The sequence below is a fragment of the Sus scrofa genome, chromosome 16, assembly GCF_054392235.1.
Source record: "Sus scrofa isolate SSC_HxYL_T2T_F1_AM1 chromosome 16, Sscrofa_HxYL_maternal_Yorkshire_Landrace_v2.0, whole genome shotgun sequence".
NCBI classification, from domain to species: domain Eukaryota; kingdom Metazoa; phylum Chordata; class Mammalia; order Artiodactyla; family Suidae; genus Sus; species Sus scrofa.
In genome coordinates, this window is record NC_139398.1 from 81,109,165 (window position 1) to 81,134,185 (window position 25,021).

The window sequence follows — 25,021 nt, forward strand, 5'->3', positions numbered from 1 at the left end:
ATTTCTAAGAGTCCCTGGGATCACTCACCTTATGGCAGATGCACAGCTTGCAGGCCCAGGTGACACCGTTACCCCAGACATGTGCCTGATATTTGATCTTGGGCCTCATAACATCATTGCATCCAAGGGCGCCAAGTGACTCAAGGACACTATTACAGGCTAAACTGCATGCTCCCCAAATTAATACACTGAACCCTTGACCCGCCTCCCCCTCACTCCAGTACTTCAGAATCAGTATTTAGAGAAAGGGGCCTTTAACGAGGTTGTTGAGTTAAAATGAGGCCCTTAGAATGGTCCCTAATGCAATGTGACTGGTGTCCTTCTAAGAAGAGAAAATCTGGACATACAAAGAGACACCAGGGATGGGTGCACAGAGGAATGGCCACATGAAGGCACAGCAAGAAGGTGGTCATCTGCAAGCCAAGGAGAGAGGCCTCAGCAAAAACCAAGCCTACCAACATCTTGATCTTGGACTTCTATCTTCCAGAGCTATAAGAAAATAAATTTCTCTATTTAAACTACCCTCTCTGTGGTATTTCGTTATAGCAGTTCCAGCAAAGTAAGACACCAAGTGCTATGGAGAGCAGTTACAAGTGAGTGACAATCAACACAAAGAGAAAGCAAAGGAATAAGGAGGGGTGGGGTGAGGGAACTGAGGGTGAAAATGGGGCAGGGCAAAACTAAATATAGAACTACTGTGCAATCCAGCAATCCCTCTCCTGGGAATATATCTGGACAAAACTATAATTCAAAAAAACACTCTATAATTCATGCACCCCTGTGTTCATAGCAGCACTATTCACAAGAGCCAAGACATGGAGACAACCTAAGTGTCCATCAGAAGATGTGGTACACATATACACTGGAATACTACTCAGCCATAAAAAAATAATGCCATCTGCGACAAGATGGATGCAACTAGAGATTCCTATACTAAGTGAAGTAAGTCAGAAATACAAATACCATATGATATCACTTAAGTGGAATCTAAAATATGGCACAAATGAACTTAGCTACAAAACAGAAACAGACTCACAGACATAGAGAACAGACGTGTGGTTGCCAAGGAGGGGGCAGGCAGAGGGAATGGGATGAACGGGGAGTTTGGAATTGGTAGTTGCAAACTATTACATTTAGAATGGATAAGTAATGAGGTCCTACTGTACAGCACAGTGAACTCTATCCAATCACTTGGGATAGAATATGATGGAAGATATTATGAGAAAAAAATGTATATAAATGTATGATTGAGTCGATATGCTGTATGGGAGAAACTGACACAACACTTAAACCAACCACACTCTAATAAAGATAAAATAATATAAAAAAGAAACAAAATAAGGCGGGGAAGGGGGAGGAGTTTGAATGTGGCCAGAGTGGAGATATTCAAGCTAGAAAATCCATTTTCAATAGTAATCATCCAGTTTGTATGAATATCTTAAAATTTGATTTTCAGCAATGAGGTATGTGCATATGGTCACAAAATTAAATAGTTCAGAGAACTTATAATAATAGCAACTGCCTTCTCCCTAAATATCCACCCCCACCCCCCAACCCCATCCTATTCCCCAGAGACCAACCTTTTTTATACTGTTTTTACTTTTAGCCCTGGATAATAACATTTACTGACTGCTTGCCATGTGCCAAGCCCTGTGCTAAACCTTTTATGTACGTTGTTTCTGTGGATGCTCACCACAACCCCGTGAGGTAGGTACCATCATTAACATTTTACAGGTAGGAAAACTAAGATGTAGAGAAGTTAAGTGATATAACCAAGGTCACACAGTAGGTAAGCAATAGAAGTGAAATTTCATCTCACGACATTGGACTCCAACACTTGACTGCTCTGAGTCATCCTCTGGTGGTTCCTGTTAAAGCTTTATTCCCTGGGCTCCTTGATTTATCAACTCTACACAGTATCTATTGACTTCTTAGTATGACTGATGAGGATTTACCTCATCCCCTTTGCCTTTTGCCTGCAAATCCTAGACAGACACATTGCAATATTTAGTTCTGCTGTGGGTACCTTTGGGGCTTTAAATAACACTCATTAACTTCAATCCCTTGTTTCTACTCTACAAATATTTATTGATGGACTTGTGGGGTCACTTGCAAGTTGGGTGATGGAAAAGCCAATCCAAATTTTCTTCTTATCCTTTCCCATTTCCCTTAGCACCCAGCAGGTGCTTAATGAATATTTATGAATAGAGTCAAAGCAGAGAAATTTAGCACCAAAGGTGGGAGATGACCAGGAAATCTCAGTTAGGGGAAGGACATGATAACTGCAGCCTGAGATGTCAGCCTGACTTCTTTGGAGACACAGTCTCCTGCTGAGGAGGGAACAAGGAGCTATAAAATGGAAATTGAAGAAGAATCGCTTCAGAGCAGCTGTCAGGAAGCACTTCCCAGTGGAGATCGCGATGACCTCCTTGCTGCAAGGTTGTCTCCGCTCACACACCTGGTTCTATTCTGCCAGCTTGTGCGAAGCCACCACGGCACTCACACAGGCCTCTGGCCATCTGCCCCTCATGGGAAGCATGAGGTGTTCTGCTAGTACCAGCTCCACGGTGGGCTTTCTGAAAAGGGATACATCCTGGGGAGGCTTCTCCCACAGACTGCAGAATGTGGGCATACCTGTGAAGAGCCCAACAGGTGAAGAAAAGGCCACCTGCCCTAAGGCCTTTGATGCTCACCTTCTGACTGTAGCACCCTCCCTTTTAGCCTAGCTATGTCTTTTTTTCTTTTCTTTTTCTCTTTCCTTTTTTTTTTTTTTTTTTTTTTTTTTGTCTTTTTAGGGCCATACCCACAGCATATGGAAGTTCCCAGAAAAGGGGCCAGCAGCTGCCGGCCTTCACACAGTCACAGCAACACTCACGGCAACACCAGATCTTTTACCCGCTGAGCAGGGCCATGTCCTCATGGATACCAGTTGGGTTTGTTATTGCTGAGCCACAAAGGGAACTGTGAGCCTAGCTAGTTTTTATACTTGGTACCTTGGGCAGAGGACATATCATAGGGAAGACTCCCAGATGCTCTAGGCTGGGACACATCCCTTATGACACATTCTGTAAGTACTTTCCCTCCATAGCACTTAGCACAGCTGTAATTTTACTTTTACTAGAGTCATTTCTTACATAAAATCAGCCTCGCCCACTAGATAGGGACCATCTCTGCTTACTATTGTATTCCCAGCACCTAGCAGGTACTCAGTAGGCAATCTTGAATGAATGTGTCTTCATTAAATCCCTTAAATCAAATGGTTCATTTATGGAACTCCTCAAAATCCCGCATCTCTTTTGCACCTAGAAAGAGAGGATGGAGCTTTCAGGTTATAACCGTGCTAGTCCAGAATTGTGATTTTCCTTCAGAAAACGCAGTGACTCTGAGATGACTCACACGGACTGAGGGACGTCTCCCCTCCCCCAACACACACGCAGGATTCCTCCTCTCCATCACGCCTGCCCTCCTCTGTCAATCTGTCACCAAGCCTGGTCTCTTCACCTCCTACCTCAGTGATTCTCAGCCCTGGCTGCGGCTGACTGGCCAGGGAACCTTATTAAACATACAATGCTCGAGTTTCTTTCTTGTTCCTTCCTTCCTTCTTTTTTTTTTTTTTTGCCTTTTAGGACCGCCCCTGCGGCATATGGAAGTTCCCAGACTCAGGGTCTAATCAGGGCTATAGCCACTAGCCTACACCACAGCCACAGCAATGCCAGATCTGAGCTGCGTCTGCAACCTACACCACAGCTCATGGCAATGCTAGATCCTTAACCCACCAAGCGAGGCCAGGGATACTGGCTGGGTTCATTTCTGCTGAGCCACGACGGGAACCCCAATGCTTGAGTTTCTGACTCAAGGACAGCAGTCTCCTCACTGGCCTCTTGGGGCTCCAGGCTTGGGGTCCCCAATCCATTCACGGTGAAGCAGCCTGCCAGAGAGATCTTTCCAGCGGGAAAGCCTAGTCATGCTACGCTTCTCCTTAAAACTTCCCCCTGCATCCCACTGTCTTCAGGACAAACCCCCGCCTTTTGGAGAGCCTCCCAAAGCCCTGCTCATTTCCCCAGGCTCACACCATGTTGGTCCTTATTCACCTCACTCACACTCTGCTCTAACATACGGGACATCCTAAGGGCCAGAACAGACTGGGCCACGTTCTTTCATTCCTCGGAGTCTCTACACAACTGTTGCCCTGTCCAGTGTTAAAGAAAAATTTATTCTGACACTTGTTAAACTGGTACAGAAGACTTTATTCAGGATTCCTGCAGTAGGGGTATTGCAACGGGAGTGAGAGCTGAGCTCCACTTAGGATGCAATAGATAGCTGGGAATTTAGACAATAAACAGAGTGAAGGGTTCGAGAGATGGAAAATTACTAAGAGAAGGCTCCAAGGGTGGGGGGATTCTTGCTAAACTGGCCTAGCAGAATTCCCCCGAAAGTTAGGCTACCAGCTTAGACATCAAGGGTGAGGGATGAGGAATTTGATCAAATCTCAAGGGTGAGGGGGTGACTTAGCAGGATTCTTGGCTAAGACTGGGTTGGGTGGACCAAAGATAGAATGGGGGCCAAGGTCATGGCCCAGCTGGGAAGAGGGCTAAGAGGAGTCTGTCAAAAGTTTGGTCAAGGAGCAAGCCTTTAAAAAAAAAAAAAAAAAAAAAAAAAACAGGAGTTCTCATCGTGGCTCAGTGATTAACAAATCCTACTAGGAACCATGAGGTTGCGGGTATGATCCCTGGCCTTGCTCAGTGGGTTAAAGATCCGGTGTTGCCGTGAGCTGTGGTATAGGTTGCAGACGCAGCTAGGATCCCGCATTGCTGTGGCTCTGGCGTAGGCCGGTGGCTACAGCTCCGATTCAACCCCTAGCCTGGGAACCTGCATATGGCGAGGGAGCAGCCCTAGAAATGGCAAAAAGACAAAAAAAAAAAAAAGGAGCGAGCCTTTGTCGCCAGCAACACTGACTGTGCTCTGCTTTACATCTGACAATACCTGCTTCTCCAAGTTTCCACAGAGCCGCCTCTGAGAAGTGTCACCTGACACTCTTCCACCAGAGCACCTTCGCCTGTCCTGTTAGCAGTCATTACTTCCTTGTGCAGTGATCCGTTGATTTGCCTGCTCCTGAGTTTGACTGCGAGCAACCTGAGGGCAGAGACTGTATCTTGAATCCCCAGCACCTAACACAGTGTTGGCTCTCAGTAAATATTTGCTAGATGAATTCCGAGGGATGAGCAGGATTCTTGTGGATCGCTACTCTGCTCTGAAACAACAGTGGCTCCGCCTGGCCTGCATCAGCGGTTCCCAGCCTTCCGTGAGAATCAGAATCATCAGGAGGGCTTGTTAAGCACAGAGCGCAAGGCCCCGCCAGAGTGTCTGATTCAATAGGTCAGAGGGGGACCCAAAAATCTGCATGTCTGATAACAGGTGAAACTGCTGCTGCTGGTCCAGAGGACGCTTTGATAATCACAGACCTGCAGGACTGCAGCTGATATCATCCCCAAGGGAGGTGCATCCCATGCTTTTTCAAATCCAAAGATCAGAAGATTTAACAAGCAGGCCAAGGGGGAGGGGGTTGGGGGAGGGATGGAGTGGGCAGTTGGGGTTCGCAGTTATAAGCTGTTATATATAGGATGGATAAGCAACAAGGACTACTGTATGGCACAGGGAACTATATTCAGTATCCTGTGATAAACTATAATGGAAAAGAATATTTAAAAAAATATATATATATATGAGTCACCTTGCTGTGCAGCAAAAATTAACACAACATAGTAAATCAACTCTACTTCAATTAAAAAAAGACTAAAAAAGATTTCATAAGCAAATTTCAGGTAAGATGTAAGCAGACACACTCTCATGATCTAGGTGACCTCCGTCCCCGCCTAAAGCATAAGATTCTCTTTTTCTCTCTCCTTCTCCCCATCTCTCGTTTGCAGGCTGGAACAATAGCTCAAGACTTCATTTCCTTGCCCTGTGCTTCATGTGCTGTGGGAGGAGCTGCCCCCAGGCCCCTCTTCCAGGCCTGGTGCCAGGCTGAGAGCAGGGACTGCGGCCCCCAGGCAGCTGACTGGCATACTAATATTAGCAGCATGCCTCTCCTGTCTCAGCACCCATGATTTGCTACTGTTGCAAACTGATTCAGGGGGACAGAAAGAGCCAGATCGGGCCATGACTGAAGCAGGCTGCCCAAAATGACTCCACCCAGCCCAAGGGGGCCAAGGTGCAGCTGTTTGCAGAGCACGTGGACAGAGCTGGGATGTTCAGGCAGTGATGCTTACACACCTATTCGAAGCCTTTGGGGTAGGAGGCAGAGTCAAGGGTGGAAGGGGTAGGGGGTGTGCCCAGAGCCAGGGCAAGGGGCCAGCTCTCCCCACATTGCCAAGCTCCAGAGAGAAGCTCCTTCAAATGCTAAATTCAAACTTGGCTGTCCAGACCACAAGGAAAGAATATTTGTCAAAATAAGAAGAGAGAACAGGTATTTTTTGTTTGTTTACAGTTTACCTTAATTTACTTTTATCTCTCTCTCTCTCTTTTTTTTTTTTTTCGTCTTTTTAGGGCCACACCTGATACATATGGAGGTTTCCAGGCTAGAGGTCCAATTGGAGCTGTAGCTGCTGGCCTACACCACAGCCACAGCAACGCCAGAGCCTAGCTGAGCCGAGCCGAGTCGAGCCGAGCTGAGTCCTCGACCAACACCTACAGCTCACCGCAACACTGGATCATTAACCCACTGAAAAAGGCCAGGGATCGAACCTGAGTCCTCATGGATGCTAGTCAGACTCATTTCCACTGAGTCACAACGGGAACTCCTGTTACCTTAATTTCTAATTTCCAGATCTTCAGACATGTGCTCTGTGGGTCTCCATTTATACCCTTGCTCAGGCTCTGCAAGTGTTAGGGGTGGGCCTGACCGTAGGAATGACAGTGTGAGGTGAGCAGCCTATGCAAGCAAGACTGCTCCCAGAGGGTGTGTGCTGTTCCCCCAGGACCAGAAGCTCCACATAGCCCTGCCTTCTTGGGGACTGGCTGGTGCTCCTTGAAATCACCTGGAGAGATTTCTTTCCTCCTAGGAAAGAGGGTGAAAACAGGCTCCACAATTAAAGGAAAACAACTTTGCTCATTGAGATAACAGAAGAGGCTTGGACCTGGGAGGTGTAGACGTGATGTTCTCATCCAGTCGTCAGACAGTCGGCAGGGGTGCAGAGTCAGACAAACCTCAGCGCTGTCACTTCCTAGATGTATTTCCCTAGATGAGTCCCCTCTCTCAACCTCAGTTTTCTCGCTTGTTAGATGGAGATAACTGTGCACACACAAGGGATTTAGCAAAGCCTTTCGTAAGGGTGGGTACTTAGTAAGCGCTAGCTGTTATCTGTGATTTCCTGGATTAATTCATCCCTATTTAATGTGGCTTCCTCCCCACTCAGCCCCACCCTTGGCAGAGTTTGACAAGTTGGAGAAGTTGGTCCTCTGAGTTCCTGGCTTTCCCTTTGGACATTCTTTGTGTGTGGGCACCCTCCCAACTCATTTCAGGGGCCCACAAAACTTATCTTAAAATTTTTTTCTTCTTTTTAAAGCCACAGCTGAAGCATGGGAAGTTCCTGGGCTGGAGTTTGAATCAGAGCTGCAGCCACCAGCCTACACCACAGCCACAGCAACGCCGGATGCATGTCTCATCCTTGACCTATGCCATAGCTTGCGGCAATGCCGGATCCTTAACCCAATAAGCTAGGCCAGGGATTGAACCTACATCCCCATGGATACTAGTCGGGTTCTTAACCTGCTCAGCCGCAACAGGAACTCCTCATCTTACAAACTGATGCAGATTCCTAAGTCCCTGCCTCAGAGATTCTGATTCACCAGGTCAGGGCTGGGTCCAAGAATCTGTATTTTAATGAGCTCCCCAGCTGATTCTCAGACAAGAGGCAACTCTTAGAGAAACAGTGTGGTTGGGAAAGTGGACTGAAAGGCCAGACCAAGAGCAGCCACTGAGAGACAGACTCCTGTTCAATTTGAAGCACTTTTCCAAGAGTCAAAGTTGCCCAAGAATCGAATCAGCTGCCCTCAGAAGTAGTGAGCCCACTGTCAAGGAAGGGGTGCAAGAAAATGCCAGTTAAATACCTGACAGAGATAGGCAAGGGCTCAAACCTTAGCTCAGGAGTCGGGGTTTATGGCCATGAAAGTTTCTTGAGATTCCATCTCCTTTTCCATCTTCTTTTTCATCTCAGGAAGTGCTCTGTTATTCGTTCACACTGTGTCACCCTGCTCCCTTTCCCAGGGTGATCTGGGTTCAGGTCTCATGCCTGAGAATAGAAAGGATGCATTTGTGCTTAGGACGGGAAGCTGGTGAGGAAGATCATTCCAGGATGCCCCACTCAACTGTGCCAACAGGGGGAACCTCACCTCAACCTCTGGGAAGGAGGGCCCTGTCTCCAGCCTCTTGTACCCCTCCCCTCCCCTCCCCCTTGTCCATCCCCACACAGGATTTAGAAAAGGAGATGGAAGCCAAGGAGGCCGTGGAGTCAGTCTGAGACTATTCAGAGAGGACCAGGAGCCGCTGCGCTGCAGTGACTGTGCCTAACGCCGCGTGTAATCATTGCCATGTGTCTCTGTCAAGATCGTATGTGCGCTTCAGTGCAGCCCCTGGAAACTGCCCCGGCAGGACCCTCTGAGCCAAGACAAATGGACAAGTTAGGACAGTGATAAATTCTGCTGTCCTGCTGTTGTCAGACACCCCCTGCAGCAAACCAGCTCAGCGGGGGACAAGGGCGGAGGGCACCACCAGCTGCCAAGTTCTGGGAGGCTGGGGGTTGTGGTTGCTTAACTTGCCCATGGTTAAGGAAATGAGACGATAGTGGAGGCTGGGGCAGATAGGTTTCTCTATCTGCTCATCTGGCTACCAGTCCACAATGAGATCCTTACACCCCAGCTTTGTTTGATCCTACGCTTGCTCCCTAGATGTCTGAACCTAGCTAGGTGTCTTCTCACCTGTGTTCTAGAAGCCAGCAGAAAGCATTCCCTTCACTTGAACTCCATGAATATACTTGGAGACACAACACCTCTGAGCCAAAGGTGAGCACTTCCTCCTTGGACAGGACTCCCCTCCCCCCATGCAAGGGCACCAAACCTGTCTCTTCCGCCCCCTGCCATCTTTACACCTTGAAAAGTGATTTTAGGAATGGTGGCCACATATTGAGCACCTACTATGTGCCAGTCATGGTGCAAAGAATACCACATGCATAACCTCAAATGTTCCTAAACATAAAACTATTAGTTCTACATTGTAGAGGACAAAAGGAAGCCACAGGATAGTTACCTGAACTGCCCAGGTCTGTGTGAATTTTAAAATTCACAATTGTTGGGTTAGCAGGGAGAATAACAGTGAATAAGCATTTAGGCTCTGGATCAGACCCCCTGGTAGGAGTCAAGGCTCTGTTTCCCATTGGTTATCGGGAAGGTAACTTTAACTTCTCTAAGACTTAATTTTTTCTCTCTGTAAAATGATGATGATGATAATAATAATAATACCTTCGTATTTGTATTTGTAGCAGGCAGAATAGTGGCCGCCCAAAGATGCCCACATCCTAGTCCTCAAACATGTGAATGTGTTGCCTTATGTGACAAAAGGGACTTTGCAGAGGTGATTACATTAGGGATCTTGACATGGGGTCACCATCCTGGACTATCTAGCGGTCCATGTACTGACAAGGGTTCTTCCAGGAGGAAGGTAGGAATGTTAGGGTCAGAAAGAAGGAGAGGTATTTGAAGCACATCAAGATGATGTGCTGCTGGTCTGGAAGATGGAGGAAGGGGTCATGAGTCAAGAAACTAGAAAAGGCAAGGAAAGAGATTCTCTTCTAGAGCCGCCAGAAGCCCTGCTCCACACAGAGCCCCCACAGCCCTGCTGACACCTTGATTTTAGAACAATAAACCCATTCCAGATTTTTGACATCCAGAACTGTATTGTATGTTTCAAACCACTAAGTTTGTGGTAGTTTGTTACTGCAGCAATAGGAAACTAATACAGTATTACTATGAGTTAAAAAAATCACCCCAATGTTTATTACATTTACAATAGCAACCTAAATGTCCATCGACAGTAAAATGGATAAAGGAGATGTGGTACTGATATACAATGGAATATTATTCAGCCATAAAAAAGGAATGAAATAATGCCATTTGTAGCAACGTTAATGGACCTAGAGATTATCATACCGAGTGAAGTAAGTCAGATAGAGAGATAAATATCATATGATATCACTTATATGTGGAATTTCATCAAAATAATACAAAAGAACTTATTCATAAAACAGAAATAAGCTCATAGATTTCAAAATCAATCTTATGGTTACCACAGGTGAAACTGTTGGGGGGAGGCAAGAATTGGGAGCATGGGAATAACATATACACACACACGACTGTGTAAAATACAGGATTAATGAGAATCTCCTTATAGCACAGGAGAATCTACTCAATAGTGTGTAATAACCTATATAGGAAAAAAGAACTGCTGTATTTATATGTATGACTGATTCAATTTGCTGTACATCTGAAACTAATACAACACTGTAAGTCAACTGTACTCTAATAAAATTAAATTTAAAAAATTAATAAAATACCAGACACATTGAATTGGTTTTATAAAAGTTCACCATAAATGCTCTCTTGGTTTTACTGTAAGCTTCTTAGTAACGTACACATCATGGTATTCCAAACATAATTTGTCATAACACTAGGCACATAATAGGTGCTTTCAATATTTGGTGGACGAATGGTAATTTCATTCACTAAAAAGAGGAGGGAGGGGGCAATTCCGGGAAATGCTGGTCAAGACTAGAGTTACGCACATGGAGTATAAGAGATTACTACGAGAGTGACTGAAGGGGTCCTAAATTTTGCTCTAGTTAAGGCATTGATAGCCCTGATTAAGATCCTAATGGTTTTCTGCACAGAGTGACACATTAAATAATTAGCAGTTTTTTGTCTTTTTGCCTTTTCTAGGGCCGCTCCCACGGCATATGAAGGTTCCCAGGCTAGGGGTCTAATTGGAGCTGTAGCTACCGGCCTACACCAGAGCCACAGCAACGAGGGATCTGAGCTGCGTGTGCAACCTACACCACGACCCACGGCAACACTGGATCCTTAACCCACTGAGCAAGGCCAGGGATCAAACCCGCAACCTCATGGTTTCTAGTCAGATTCGTTAACCACTGAGCCATGACAGGAACTCCAATAATTAGCAGTTTTTACCAGGATTTTACTCAGTATATACCTTGATAAAGAGGTGCATGCAGCTCCAGATGCACATTGTTTTTTTTTTTTTGTTTTTTGGGGTTTTTTTTTTTTGCTTTTTTTTTTAAGGCCGCACTTGTGGCATATGGAGGTTCCCAGGCTAAAGGTAGAATAGGAGCTATACCAGCCAGCCTCTGACACAGCCACAACCACAGCCACATCAGATCTGGGCCATGGCTGTGACCTACACCACAGGTCATGGCAACACCAGATCCTCAACCCACTGAGTAAGGCCAGGGATCGAACCCACAACCTCATGGTTCCTAGTCTGATTTGTTTCTGCTGCGCCATGACAGGGACTCCCAGACGCACGTTCTAATAGGACATCCTCCATCCTCAGTCCAGTGCATTGTGATAGGGGTTTGTTGGAAATCTTGGTTACAGGTAATAGAAATCCAATTCAAATTGGATTGGATTTGAAACAAACTTGTTATCTAAGAAACAAACAAAACACAAATGCAGTAACCCAAAATTTTAAAACCAAACACAGCCTGAATGTATTGGCTAGCATAATTAAAAAACTCTAGAAGTAGGTCTAATGTCAGGTACCACTGGATCCAGGCATTCGAATGATGTCATCAGGATTTGTTCGAGCTGCCTCCTAGCTTTGCTCTCCCCTGTGCTGAGTTCATTTTCAGGCAGGATCTGCCCTGGCGTAAACCTCAGAAAATCTAGGTTTACACGGTACCAGCTTAGCAATCTCCAAGGGAAGATAATCTCTTTTTCAACAATTCTGGTAGAAATCTTGGGGTGGAATCTGATTGTGCCAACCAGAATGAGATGCCCATTCCTGAGCCAATTACTGCAACCAGGGAGCTGGAACACACCATGGTTACACTTGGGTCATGGACTGACCTAGAGATGAGACAACCTCATGGACTGAGGGTAGAGGAGGAAGGGTCACCAAAGGAAATGGAGGGACTGTTAGCAGAGAAGCGGAAGCGATGCCAGGCAGGCACAAACTACAGTTTTCTTTCCTAAGATCATGAAGAGAATAGGAGACAGAAACAGTACTAAAATCCAGCCTCGTGAATCTCAAAGAAATCGGGTTCTTAAGTCAAATAGGCTGGAGTATGAGGGCTGGATCTGCAAATAAAACTCTCAAGCCTCGTGGGATTTCCGGGAAAAATAACGAGGAGTGTGGGGGTGGAGAGCTGGCAGAAATAGACACTTCCTGGTCTTATGAGAAACTTAAGACTCTCAGAATTGGAAGGCCACCAAGTCTAACTTCTCCTTTCTTTTTGCAATATCCTCTCCAGGTGGCTGGACAGCCTCTGCTTGTGTGCCGCCAGGGACAGGAAACACACTCCTTTTCTGAGGCAGTCATTTTTTGATACTTCTACCCATTAAAAATAAATAGTCCTATTTTGAGCCCAATCTGTCTTCCTATAGCTTCTGCCTCCTTGTCCTGGGAGTCACAGAGAATAAGCCAAATGACTTTGGAATGACCCAGAATGAAAGAGCATACAGTTTGAAGAAGTCAGGAGAAGGTTCATATATATTCAACTATATTCAATGTTCTATGATAAACCATAATGGAAAAGAATATGAAAAAGAATGTGTGTATATATATATATATATATATATATATATATATGTATAGCTAAATCACTTAGCTGTACAGTAGAAATTAAATGCAACACTGTCAATCAACTATACTTTAATAAAATACATTTTTTAAAAAAGAAGAACAGGGGGAGTTCCCATCGAGGCTCATCAGTAATGAACTTGATTAGGGTCCATGAGGATATGGGTTCGATCCCTGGCTCAGTGGGTTAAGGACATGGTGTTAAGCCATATCCTTATCCTCACGGTTAAGCCATGAGTTGTGGTGTAGGTCGCAGATGCAGCTTGGATCCAGCTTTGCTGTGGTTGTGGCATAGGCCAGCAGCTGAATGGGTCGAGCTCCCATTCGACCCCTAGCTTGGGAACCTCCCTATGCCTCAGGTGTGGCCCTAAAAAGAAAAAAAAAAAAAAGAAAAGAAAAAGAAGAACATGGTTCTGAGGCAGGTTCTCTACTAGGAAAATATGATCAATTGAAAGCATGAATGAGAAAGTCATCATTATCGTCTGTCAGGCACTTACTGCAGACCCTAAAAGTATTATCTGATTATAGCCTCACAATAACCATTTGAGTGAGATAAATACTATTATTATTCTCATTACACAGATGAGAAAACTGGGGCCACCAGAGTTTAAGTTACATGTCCGGGGTCACAGAGCTAATTTAAGTGGCAGAGCTGGGATATAGGTTCCAGATCTGACTGTGCCACTTAAATTATGACGATTCCCATGCATGTGTCCTTATCTAACACGTCACCTATCAGAAAGACAGACAGCAGGCATTACTTTTATACATTCAGCCCAACGGCTCTTGAGTTGGTGAGTACATACAGTTCTTTACTCTTTCATAAGGTTGCTGAGCAGGTCTTGGCTTCCCCATCCTCTTTATGGGGTAGAGAGAGTCACTGAATGTGACTCAGCATCAGCTGAGAGCAGCCCCCCAGCCAAAGGCCCCCTCATAGCCAAATGTCCTATGGAAGATGTTTTCCCAAACAAATCCTTCCCTATTCCCTGGTCCAGCGATTAAATAACCCACAGGCAGCACTCCAGACAGAGAGAAAAATGAAGACAGCAATGCATATTACAAGAGCGTAGAAAGGACCAAGCTGTTTACTCAGATTGGGAAACAGATTCCAGGAACAATGTGTCTGCTCCAATGCAATTATCCTGAAAGTCGTCGGCATTTTATTCAGCTCCAAAACTCATAAAGAGCCTTCAAAGAGACAGATGCTCTGGGGACTGTTTTATCAAAAGGGACTTAAGAGGTGAGGGTTTTAGATCAAACTCAGCTCTTAATTGAATCAGCAAAAAATGGTTAAAAAAAATAAAAAGGGAGTTTTATGAAACAGCAGGACACACTTGGGATATGCAGATTGAGAAGAAAGGATACAAACTGACCCAGATAGGTGGCAGAATACCTCGGCACTGCTGGCTGGTATTACTGAGGGTAGAAAGAAATGAAGTTATCAGCATCATAAACTCCTAGCTTGGAAAAAACACGTAGCTTCCATCTGTCCTTTTTTATGTAATTCATTTGCATTTAATTCAACTTTTTTTTTCAATAAGTAACAATTAAGTACCTACTATGCACCAGGCACTTTGTTAAGCACTGGGGATGCAAGGGAGATGATAACACTTTCTAGGAGCTTACAGTCCTCAAGTGCAGCCCAGGGTCAGAAGCTCAAGCCCTGACCTGCCCATCTTAGCAGGGCGTGTCCATTCCCTACCATTTCCCCACCCCCACACTCCTCTGTATTTTTCTGGGAATCCCATGGGGCTTAATAGTTTAGTACCCAAGTGAACCTTCACATTCCAGCCAATTTGACCTTGGACCTGATTAGCATGGGGATTCAGGAGACTGGACTCCAGTCCTTTTCTGCCTCCTACCCTCTCTGTCTCTTGGGAAAGAAAATTCTCTTCCTGTATAGGAGGAAACTGAGGCTTTGGGAAGGCTTTTCTCCTCTTGCACCCCAAACCCTGTGTTATGTTTAAATCTTGATCCTTCCCTTCACAAGTTGTGTGCCCATAAGCAAGCTGTTTTAACCCCTCTGTTCTCAGTTTCATCAAATGTAAAATAGGACTGTGAAAGTTTCTGTTAAGGTAACTGTGTGTGAAATGTTTACAATAGTGGTAGTTAGATAAGAAATACTTGGTAGACATGAACTACTGTTAGAACACTATGGACCATTTTTTCAAACTGGTCCACTATTTATTATAAAATGTTTGTATGTTTAAGTGACTATTGGATTTATTTATTTATTTATTTATTTATTTAGGTTTTTTCTAGAGCTGCACCCAAGGCATACGGAGGTTCCCAGGATAGGGGTCTAATCAGAACTATAACCACCGGCCTACGCCAGAGCCACAGCAACGCTGGATCCTTAACACACTGAGGGAGGCCAGGGATCAAACCGGCAACCTTATGGTTCCTAGTCGGATTCGTTAACCACTGAGCCACGACGGGAACTCCGACTACTGGATTTATATCTACCTCCCCCATTAGACTGTAAACTCTATAAGGGCTGTTTTACCTATTGCAGATTATTCCAGCATCCACCTCAGTGACTGACATGTAAGAGAAGCTCAAGAAATATTTAACAGGTTAATGAATAAACGAATTTCTTCTCCCGTCCACTTCAGAGTGCAGAGGAAAGAAGAATCTGAAAGACTTTCAGAGCATCTGCTCCCCGAGGTTTTTCTCAAACAAGCTCCAACAGCTGTTTGTGCTCGAAGCCACCATAAAAAGCATTCTTAAAAGCGAGAGGAAAAGAACAGCAGTAACGGAGAGATCGATGGCTGCAGCTAAACTCGGGGGACTGAGGAGGAAGGATGGAAAGGCAAAGATAGGGGCTGAAGGAAAGAAGACAGAGGCCTAATTCTGAATCAGAGACCGACCGCGAAAGATATTCAGTGAGGCAGAGACATTCATCCCGAAAGGCCCTCCGGTGTTGACAGAGGCAATGGAGGAGACGGAAAGGAGGGAAGACAAGTGTTTGAACTGGCAGCTAATTCCCCAAATCCTTGAGGGTTTTTGAGAGATCTAGAGCAATGCAGGCTTCAGCCTTGGCTGGCTGATTTACGACCACTGAGGTTTGGGCTGCACTGGAGCTGGGCACGTGAGGCCGCTCTGTTGCCTGGAACTTTTCAAAGCCACGCCTGGGACCCCCGGCAGAACAGGATGGTGAGCAGATTAAAGATTGGAGGATCTGCCCGCTGTAATGGGACATGAACAGTTCTCAGAAGCAGGGAAATCCTTCCTTCCTTCCCTCCCTTCCTCCCTCCTGATTTATTGAGTATCCAGGATGTACAAGGCCACCAGGGATGCAGTGATTAAATAAGACATGATTCTTAACTTTTAAAGAGCTCTCGGTGGTATAGCATAAAGAGAAAAAAAGCAGGGAGCAGAATAAAAGGTACAGTAAAAGAGCACTTATATAAACTCAGTTTTTTTTATCTGTTCATGATACATGCATTTAGCACATACTTACTGGTTAAAAATATTAAATGGATTTGGCAGAAATGGTCCAAATTTCTGATGAAATTGCTGGGGGATGAGACGGGAAGGAAGCAAAATCGGGGATGGAGAACCAAAGGAGGTTTTGTCTTTAAATGAACAATATGTTGTTTGTTTATTTAGTTAGTTAATTTAGTTTAGTTTAGTTTTTATTTTATTTGCTTTTTAGGGCCACACCTGCAGCATATGGAAGTTCCCAGGCTAGGGGTCGAACTGGACCTACAGCTACTGACCTACACCACAGCCACAGCAACATGGGATCCAGCCGCTTCTGTGACCTACACCTCATCTCACGGCAACGCAGGATCCCTGACCTGCTAAGCGAGGCCAGGGATTGAACCCACATCCTCACAGATACTAGTTGGATTCTTTGCTGCTGCTCCACAAAGGGAACTCCCACTTATTTTATTTTAAATCAATTTGACAAATATTTTTTTGAGTGCTCATTTCAGATGGTGGATACTTCATTATTTGGTATACACTGTTTTGTTTTGTTTTTCAAATTTCTCAGTTAGGAAAAAAAGCTCAAGAAATTGAATAAATGATTATAACTCAGCCATTCAAGCCAGTTTTCTGTTTCTTCTTCCACATTAGTCCCAGAAGATGGAAGCGGCAGGGATGATCAGAGGCAAAACTTATCATTCTCTTTCATACCCCCAGTCCATCTCTCCTCCAGTCCACATTTTCAGGAAAAAAATTCTCTAAGATGGAATCAAATAAGCTACTCCATGCCAGGTAAGATAAAATAACACATATGGCCTGTGAAATATGTGCCCCTTCCTGAGACCTCCAGAAGTTGAGCAGGTATAAGAGTTGGGAACCAATGTGAGCAGAATCCTCTGAGCGTCTGTGGACAGAAGGCACTGACCATCTGTGGTCTTTCTCTCTTAGGGTGTCCTGCAAACTAGGACGTCCTCATTTCTAGGCAAGCAGTACAATGAACAGAGCACAGGCTTTGAAACCCAACAGAGATGGGATAGGGGACCATAGGTAGCTGTGTGACCTTGGGAAAATTACTAAGTCTTTCTGAACTTAATTCCTTCGTCTATAAAATGGGGACAATAATACTTCCCAAGGTTGCTGTGAAGTTTAAGGGACCTCATGGAAATTAAGTACCCAGCTAGCCCAGTATGTTTACCCAGAAACTGTTAAGAGTCTTAGAACATGTTAGTTCCTTCTTTCTGGAAAGTAGAATTTCCTCAGAGTGACATCAGGAATATGGTTCTGAAGTTCCCGTCATGGCTCAGCGGAAATAAATCTGACTAGTATCCATGAGGACACAGGTTCAATCCCTGGCCTTGCTCAGTGGGTTAAGGATCTGCGTTGCCATGGCCTGTAGTGTAGGCCGCAGGTGCAGCTTGGATCCCTTGTTGCTGTGGCTGTGGTGTAGGCGGGTAGCCATAGCTCTGTTTTGACCCCTAGCTTAGGAACCTCCATACGCTGCAGGTGCAGCCCTAAAAGAAAAAGAAAAAGAAAAAAAAAAAAAAAGGAGAAAAAAAAAAATCAAGTGTTGGTAAGGCAATGGGGAAATGGGTACTGCAACCACTACCGGTGAGTGCAGCCACTTTGGAGGGCAATTCAGATTGTACACACTCTACTGCCATGGGACTCCACAAAGAGGTGAGTCCAAGGATGCCTGCTGTAGGATTGTTTGAAATGGTGAAAAGTTGGGTACAAACTAAAGTCCATCAGAGAGAGATGTCTGAATAAACGATGACATACTTGTACCTTGCAAGTTAACAATGAAGTGAACATCTAAACACTAATTAAGAAAGAGCCCCAGGAAGTACTGCGTTCAAAAAAACAAGTTGCTTCATAATCATACAATGTGACTTTTGTGTAAAAACAGTAACAACAAAAAATAAGCACTACAATACAGATTTGATGGATACCATCATGTTTATAAATACATAGAAAAAGATCTGGAAAGATACATTCCAATCCAATACCTAGGACTGGGGATAGTGGAAAAGGATATTTTAGCTTTATATGTTATGTCTTAACTTTTACCAGGAGGATGTACATCTCAGTTCAGCTAAAACCGAGTGGCTTATAAACAAACAGCATAGACTGAGTGGCTTATAAACAACAGAAATTTATTTCTCACAGTTTAGAGACTCAAAGTGTGAGATGAGGGTGTCAGCATGTTTGAGTTCTGATGAGAGTCCTCTTCTGGGCTGCAGATTGCCCTTTTTTCACTGTACCGTCACACAGCAGAAAGACCCAGCTGCCTCTCTGGTCTCTTCTTATAAGGGCACCGATCCCATTCATGAGGGCTCCACCCTCAGGATGACTTAACTACCCCTCAAAGATTTCACCTCTAAGCACCATTACATTGGGGTTAGAATCCCAACATATAAATTGTAGGGGAACATAAACATTCAGTTCACTGCAATATGTACTTATTACTATACTACCTAAGTAGATTTTTTTTTGCTTTTTAGGGCTGCACCTGCAGCATATGGAGATTCTCAGGCGAGGGGTCAAATCAGAGCTACAGCTGCTGGCCTACACCACAGACACAGTAACATGGGATCTAAACCTCATCTGTGACCTACACCACAGCTCACAGCAACACAGGATCCCTGACCTACTAAGCAAGGCCAGGGATCGAACCTGCACCCTCATGGATACTAGTCAGATTTGTTTCTGCTGTGCCACAAAGGGAACTCCCTGTAGGTAGTTTCAAAATAGCTTGACTGAAGTATAACTATCATACACTAAATTGCTCACATTTATAGTGTGCAATTTGTTAGGTTTGGACACATGCATACAATTGTGAAACCATCATAATCAAATCACGAACATATTAGTCATGCCGAAAAATTTCCTCATGTGACAAAATTCTGTCCAACGACATAGAGAGACACACAGGAAGAAAAGACTGCTCTTTTGCTGGATGTTGTTTCTACCAGTGATGCCTGGAATAGTGTCAGCCAACTTGTGCTCCAGGGAAAAACACGGTTTGCTTTGGAACGAGCCCAAAGTGCATGAGGATGGCAGATGGGAAACACAGGAAAAACCTGGGCCCTTGATCATATTGCTGAGCCACTGTATTAACTCACCCTGGAACTACCCTACTTTGGAACTTCTGGTTATAAAATGAGTAAAATGTTCCTTTTAAGCCTATTGGAGTTGGGTCTTCTATTACCTGTAGCCAAAAACTATCCAAAGAGATATGCTTTGAGAATTAAGGGAAGGCTGGTGTCCTTGCTTTATAAAGGAGAAAATCAGAAATCCCAAGTAAAGGTTACGAGGCAGGCAGAGATGCCTGGCAGAGGAAAGAACTGCTCAAGGTAGGATGTGACATGGGACAGCCAGGAGATACAGCTAGAACTTTAAGTATTCCGCTGGGTATCCATAATATCACTTGGGAAGATGTGCAGTGGACTTTCTGACAGCAAGGTAGAATGGAGCTTGGCCTCTGGTTATATGAGCATTGAAGGGGAAGTGAGACCCCTGACAATTAGGGAGCTGGAGACATCTGGGTTACCCTTGAACACTCTGATTCCCCATCTCCCCACCTATGAAAAGCATACAATCCTTTCTTCCATGACTACCTACAGGGTGACTGTGAGAATGAAGGGTGACTGTGAAACAAGGCAGAAAGGGTAGCAAAAATCAAACACGCAACACAAATGTTCCTCTCTACCTTTTGCTTTCTAACTGTTAAGGCAAAATCTATTGAACCAGGTCATCTGGGTGCCTCTGAGAAGCTGTCATGTACAAGCCTTGGCTAAAAGCAAGCTAGAAAATTTTCAGAAAGACAGATCCTGCCTTAGACTCACTGGCAACATGTCAGTGAATTTCCTTTCTGTGTTTGGACCTGCATATCGGTGCCCGTGTGGGTAGGAATATAGAGTTTGTGGATGTGTTTGCAGTAGGCATCTGTGTGTGTGTGTGTGTGTGTGTGTGTGTGTGTGTGTGTGTGTGTGTGTGTGTTTATTTGCAGGTATGATGATAGCAGAGTGCAGCTGGAGCAGAGTCAGTTATTTCCCAACTCTATGACCTCAAAGACATTTTTCAACCTCTCTGAGCCTCCAGTTCTTCACCAGTAAAATGGGGTTGCTGAGACATACAGAGTCGATAAGCTGGAAGGCTGAAATTTATAGTGCTCTGGATATATTAGAAGAAGAAATCTGAGATGTGTATGAGTGAACCTGCATATGTTATGTATATTTCAGTTTGTGTGTGTGTAGGAGGTGGACATGTGGGTGTGTATGTTTATATAAAAGGGGGTTATGTCTGAAGGTGTGTTAAGTTAATGTGTGAGAGGAAGGGCAGAAAGATGGAAGAGTAAGGCATCACTAAGAAAGGAAAGGCGAGAGGAAGGAAATTTGGAAGGAAAGAGAGAAACCAGACAGTGTGAGACCAGACCTTGCTGTTCTTTCCGGAAGCCTCTGCCAGCTCCAGGAATGCAGACTGGAATTGGTTCAGAAACCTCAGGGACTCTCTCTGGAGCCAGTCCATCTGCTGACTTCTCTGTCCCAGAATCACCTCTCAGCACTGATGATAGGGATGGAGCAGGCACAGGTAGCTGTAGAAGTCCCAATAAGGGACCACAGATAAAGAGGGAAACTTAGGGGACTTTGGGAGAGCACTGTAAGTTAATAAATAGCACAGGAAAGCCTTCAGAACAAGGCAGGCTTGCTCCACTAGTGGAGGTGTAACAATTGCCTCAAGTTGTTGGGTGGAGGATGGGATGAGGCTTGCATTCAGATTCAGCCCAAGGGCAGGAGTTTGAGAACGACCCTACTGCGGATTTGAATATACACCTTACCAGATACTAAAGAGGAGCTACTGCTCCAAGAAAGAGGAAGACTTGGTCTTTTTGGACACCCACTCCTTTGGATGGTAAAACTGTAGCCCACCGGATGGGGGGAGGGGGGAGGGGGCAGAGCCTCCTTGCCTGCCCACTTGCGTCTCTTACAAGCGTCCTATCTTAAGAAATCCATTTCTTGCCTATCATTTTGTCTTTCGCTGAATTCCTTCTGTGCTGAGGCATGAAGAACCTGAACCTCAGACACCAGGTGAGTGATTCTAAAATCTGGAACCATGGGTTCAAGTCCCAATCTGGCTTTAGGCTGGGTTCGAGTCCTGACACGTGAGTTCAAGTCCCAGTCTGTATTCTGGCTAGGTTCAGGCCATCGGTTGTCAGTTTCACATAGAGGCCTTTTCCAGGAGGCTGGGGCTGATGAAGGGTGTGTTCCAAGCAGCAAGGTGCATCTCCTTGGTTCTCCAACGCGTGAGAGCTGCTCCATCTCTGGTGCTTTGCCTCATCTGCACCTGACCCCCTGGGTCACCCCCAAAGCCACACCCTCCTCTGCTTGCTGCCCACAATTTCCATAGCAGCTAGCCTCTTGCTGCCCCCCCCGCCCACCCCACCCCCCCTGGCCCCTCCAAGACACTCTGCACACAGCCACCAGGCTTGCATTCATAAGGTCCAGGTACCCCAGCATCCTCTGCCTGGAAGGCTGTGCATGGCTCTGGCAATGACCAATCCCTCTGACTATTCAAGCTGGGTTCAAATATCCCCTCCTCAGGGTGGTGTCTCTGACCTGCCAGGCTAAAGCAACACTCTTCTCCTCCCCCAGGTATTCATACAAAAATTCTATAGCACTTTCAGGCGGCAAAGTACAAGAACATAGGTATACAGCATAGTGGGTGGTTATAAATACCCACAGAACCACCAACCCCGTTAAGAAATAAAATATTGCCTGCACCCTTCAAAGAAGCTCTTCTCCACCCCAAATGGTTCCTCCCCGACATACCCCCCTGCCTCCTTCTTTAAGGTAACCACTACCTTGACCTTTTGGTAATCCCACCTGTGCTGATTACTAAAGGATCACCTCATTCTAACCTCTGCTTTGTGATGCTAAGGCTGGGACCCTGCAAGCCACTTTCCTCTCCACCAGCACCTTTTTCCTTTGAGACACCAACAACAGGAGGGCACTGGAAGGAAGCATCAGGCCTGGAGGAGGGAGGAAAGACCTGCTTTACCCTCTTTGCTTTCTGCACGTGTCAGTGGCTTCACCAAGGCAAGGTGGCTTACATATAAAAGCAGGCGATTGCCTCCCCAGTCCTCATTCCTTTGCATTTCTAGAACCTACACCCTGATAGTAGGGAACCAGTCTTATTTCACAGGATGAGAGAACCAAAACTAAGCAGGGTTCTGTGGGGGCTCCTGGGTATAAAAGCCTTTCTCCCCCATTTCTTGTCCATAGGAAATAGGTCTCATTCAGCCTCCATGACCTTCTCTGAGCTCCAAAGGGCAGGTTCAAACAGTTGCTAATCAGGGAAGGGAGAGAATGCAGACACAAGGGAGGAGCAGTCAAAAAACAACAGCGCAAAAACAAAACAAAAAAACAGCGCAGCCTTGGGGCAGGGTCCCGGTTCCTTCTCAAGGAATATACATGACAATATTTTTGAGTTCTTTTGCAGAACTAAAACTCCAACAAATATAAAGTATACTTCATTCTGGAAAGAAGAACCACCAGAACCAGTCCTGGGGCCACTAAACACCAACTCTGTAGAAGGATACAAGCTTGCATCTCCCCTGATCCTTATCTATGGCCCTATTTTCCACTCCCAAACCATAAACCAACTCCTAGTCTCTCCCAAGAGAGTCTTGAAGGTGTTAACCTGCTATAATCCCCTTTGCCTGGCAAAGTAATATAGACATTTCTTTTCTCCTCCCAAAAGTCTGCATTTCTACTCAGCACAAGTGGACAGAGGCCAAGTTTCAGCAATAGAATCCAGGAGTTTTAAGTTAGATGTCAGCCACAGAGAGACACACAGTGTCCTTTCTCTGTGTGTTGTGGGACATGGAACAAAGTATGATATCTCTTTTTAAAGCCCAGTTTCCTCATCTGTCAAACAGAAATGAGCCAATCTCACTGATGAGTCCTGAGGCATAATGAGAGGCAGGTGAGGAACTGAGACTCAGGGAGAAAGAGACAGACTGGGGCAGCACAGGGAGGGTGAGGAAAGAGGTCCAGCAGCCCTCTCTGCCCAGGACTCTGCCCACTCACTGTCTTCTCAGCATCACCCCAAATCTTTTCTAAGAAAGTCCCTCTACCCTATCCCTGGGGACCTGCAACGTGCTTTCAGCCATCTCCAGGGAGCACGTCCTTCAGCTAACTCTCAAGACCCAGTTACATTCCATCTACTGGAATTGTATCAGAATGCCAGTCAGTTGGAGAACAGCCTTGTGGTTGCCAAGGCGGAGGGCGAGGGAGTGGGATGGACAGGGAATCTGGGGTTAACAGATGCAAACTCTTGCATTTGGAGTGGATAAGCAATGAGATCCTGCTGTATAGCACTAGGAACTAAATCCAGTCACTTGTGATGGAGCATGATGATGTGAGAAAAAGAATGTGTATATATACATATATATATACATAAGTGTGTGACTGGGTCACTTTGCTGTACAGTAGAAAGTTGACAAACCACTGTAAAACAGCTATAATGGAAAAAATAAAAATCATTAAAAACAAAAGAGAATGTCAGCAGTGTTCTTGACACACTGCTCTGAAATCATCACTGAGGTCCCTGCCAGTGATGCTGTCTCCCTCTCTATGGGTGCTCCACCAAGGAACCCTGGAAAGTCTGACAACCCCACAGAGCTGGTCCTGAGCCTGCAGAGTCCAGCCAAAGCCACAGGGAGACTGGCCAGAGCAGCATGAGATTGGCCTCAGCCTTAGCAGGGAAAATAGGTGTGCTCTTTGCTTGTTTCCTCTCACACGTTTCTCTTGCTGTTCAGACCACAAAAAGCAGCAGTAAATGCTAGGCAGCAGTCTGCTTTGAGTGACTGACCTGAGCAGGCCTAACAGCCAGGACCTTGTGGGAGAGTCCCAGTGTGGCTGTAACTGAGGGCCAGTGTCATCCAAAGGCCAAGCCACAGTGGCCAATGGCATCCTCTGCATCTTTGGAATGTTTATGGATCAATAGAGCTGTGATTGCTCCCTTGCCTGGAGTGCTGCACTGCATTTATCAGGTAAGAAAATGGCCCATCAATAACAATAACAATTTACACTCAGCAAACAGTTATTTAACCACAGGTTGATTTCATCAAGGCTGGATCACGGTTATCATCTTATAACAGTGTGTGCTTCCCACATTCCTGACTAAGAGTGAAAGGTTTGAGAATACGGCCCTTGTGTGATGCACTGACATGGACTTTTGAGCTAATAGCTTGTCACTAGGAGGAAGAAGGGAAAAAGGGTCGGGGAAATGTCGGAGTCAAAGGACTTAATGTCATTATTCTGAGTAGTTAATTAATTAGCTTGGTGAATATCTACGATGTGCCATGCACTCACTATGCTAGACACCAAAGGTACAGTGGTTGGATGAGGGAGGCTCAGTGTAGACATTATCTACTGCCATGTAGCAATACTACCACAAACTTAGCAGCTTAAAAGAATAAACATTTGTGATATCAGAGCTTCTGGGGGTTAAGAATCCAGGTACAGCTTAGCTGGGTCATCTACAAGGTTGCAATCAAGATGTCAACCAGGGATGGGATCTCATCTGAAGGTATGACTAGCTATCCATTTCTGGAGTTCCATCATGGCGCAGGGGTAACAAACCTGACTAGTATCTAAGAGGAAGCAGGTTCGGTCCCTGGCCTAACCCAGTGGGTTAAGGAACCAGTGTTGCTGTGAC

At 45.3% G+C, this 25,021-nt stretch overlaps 1 protein-coding gene across 18 annotated transcripts in view; it reads right to left on the reverse strand.

Moving 5' to 3' along the window:
* Positions 1–25,021, reverse strand: part of GALNT10 (polypeptide N-acetylgalactosaminyltransferase 10) — a 308,233-nt gene that overhangs the window by 250,049 nt on the left and 33,163 nt on the right. For 8 of the 18 annotated variants that reach the window (XM_021076943.2, XM_085001908.1, XM_085001896.1 and 5 more), the window contains exon 2: positions 8,137–8,291. The exons of 5 other annotated variants lie outside the window; for them this stretch is intronic. The gene's annotated coding sequence lies outside the window, so the exon portion shown is untranslated. Of the gene's footprint in view, positions 1–8,109; positions 8,292–25,021 lie in introns of all 18 variants that reach the window. 5 more of the 18 variants (XM_021076946.2, XM_085001897.1, XM_085001895.1 and 2 more) reach the window with 1 other exon arrangement.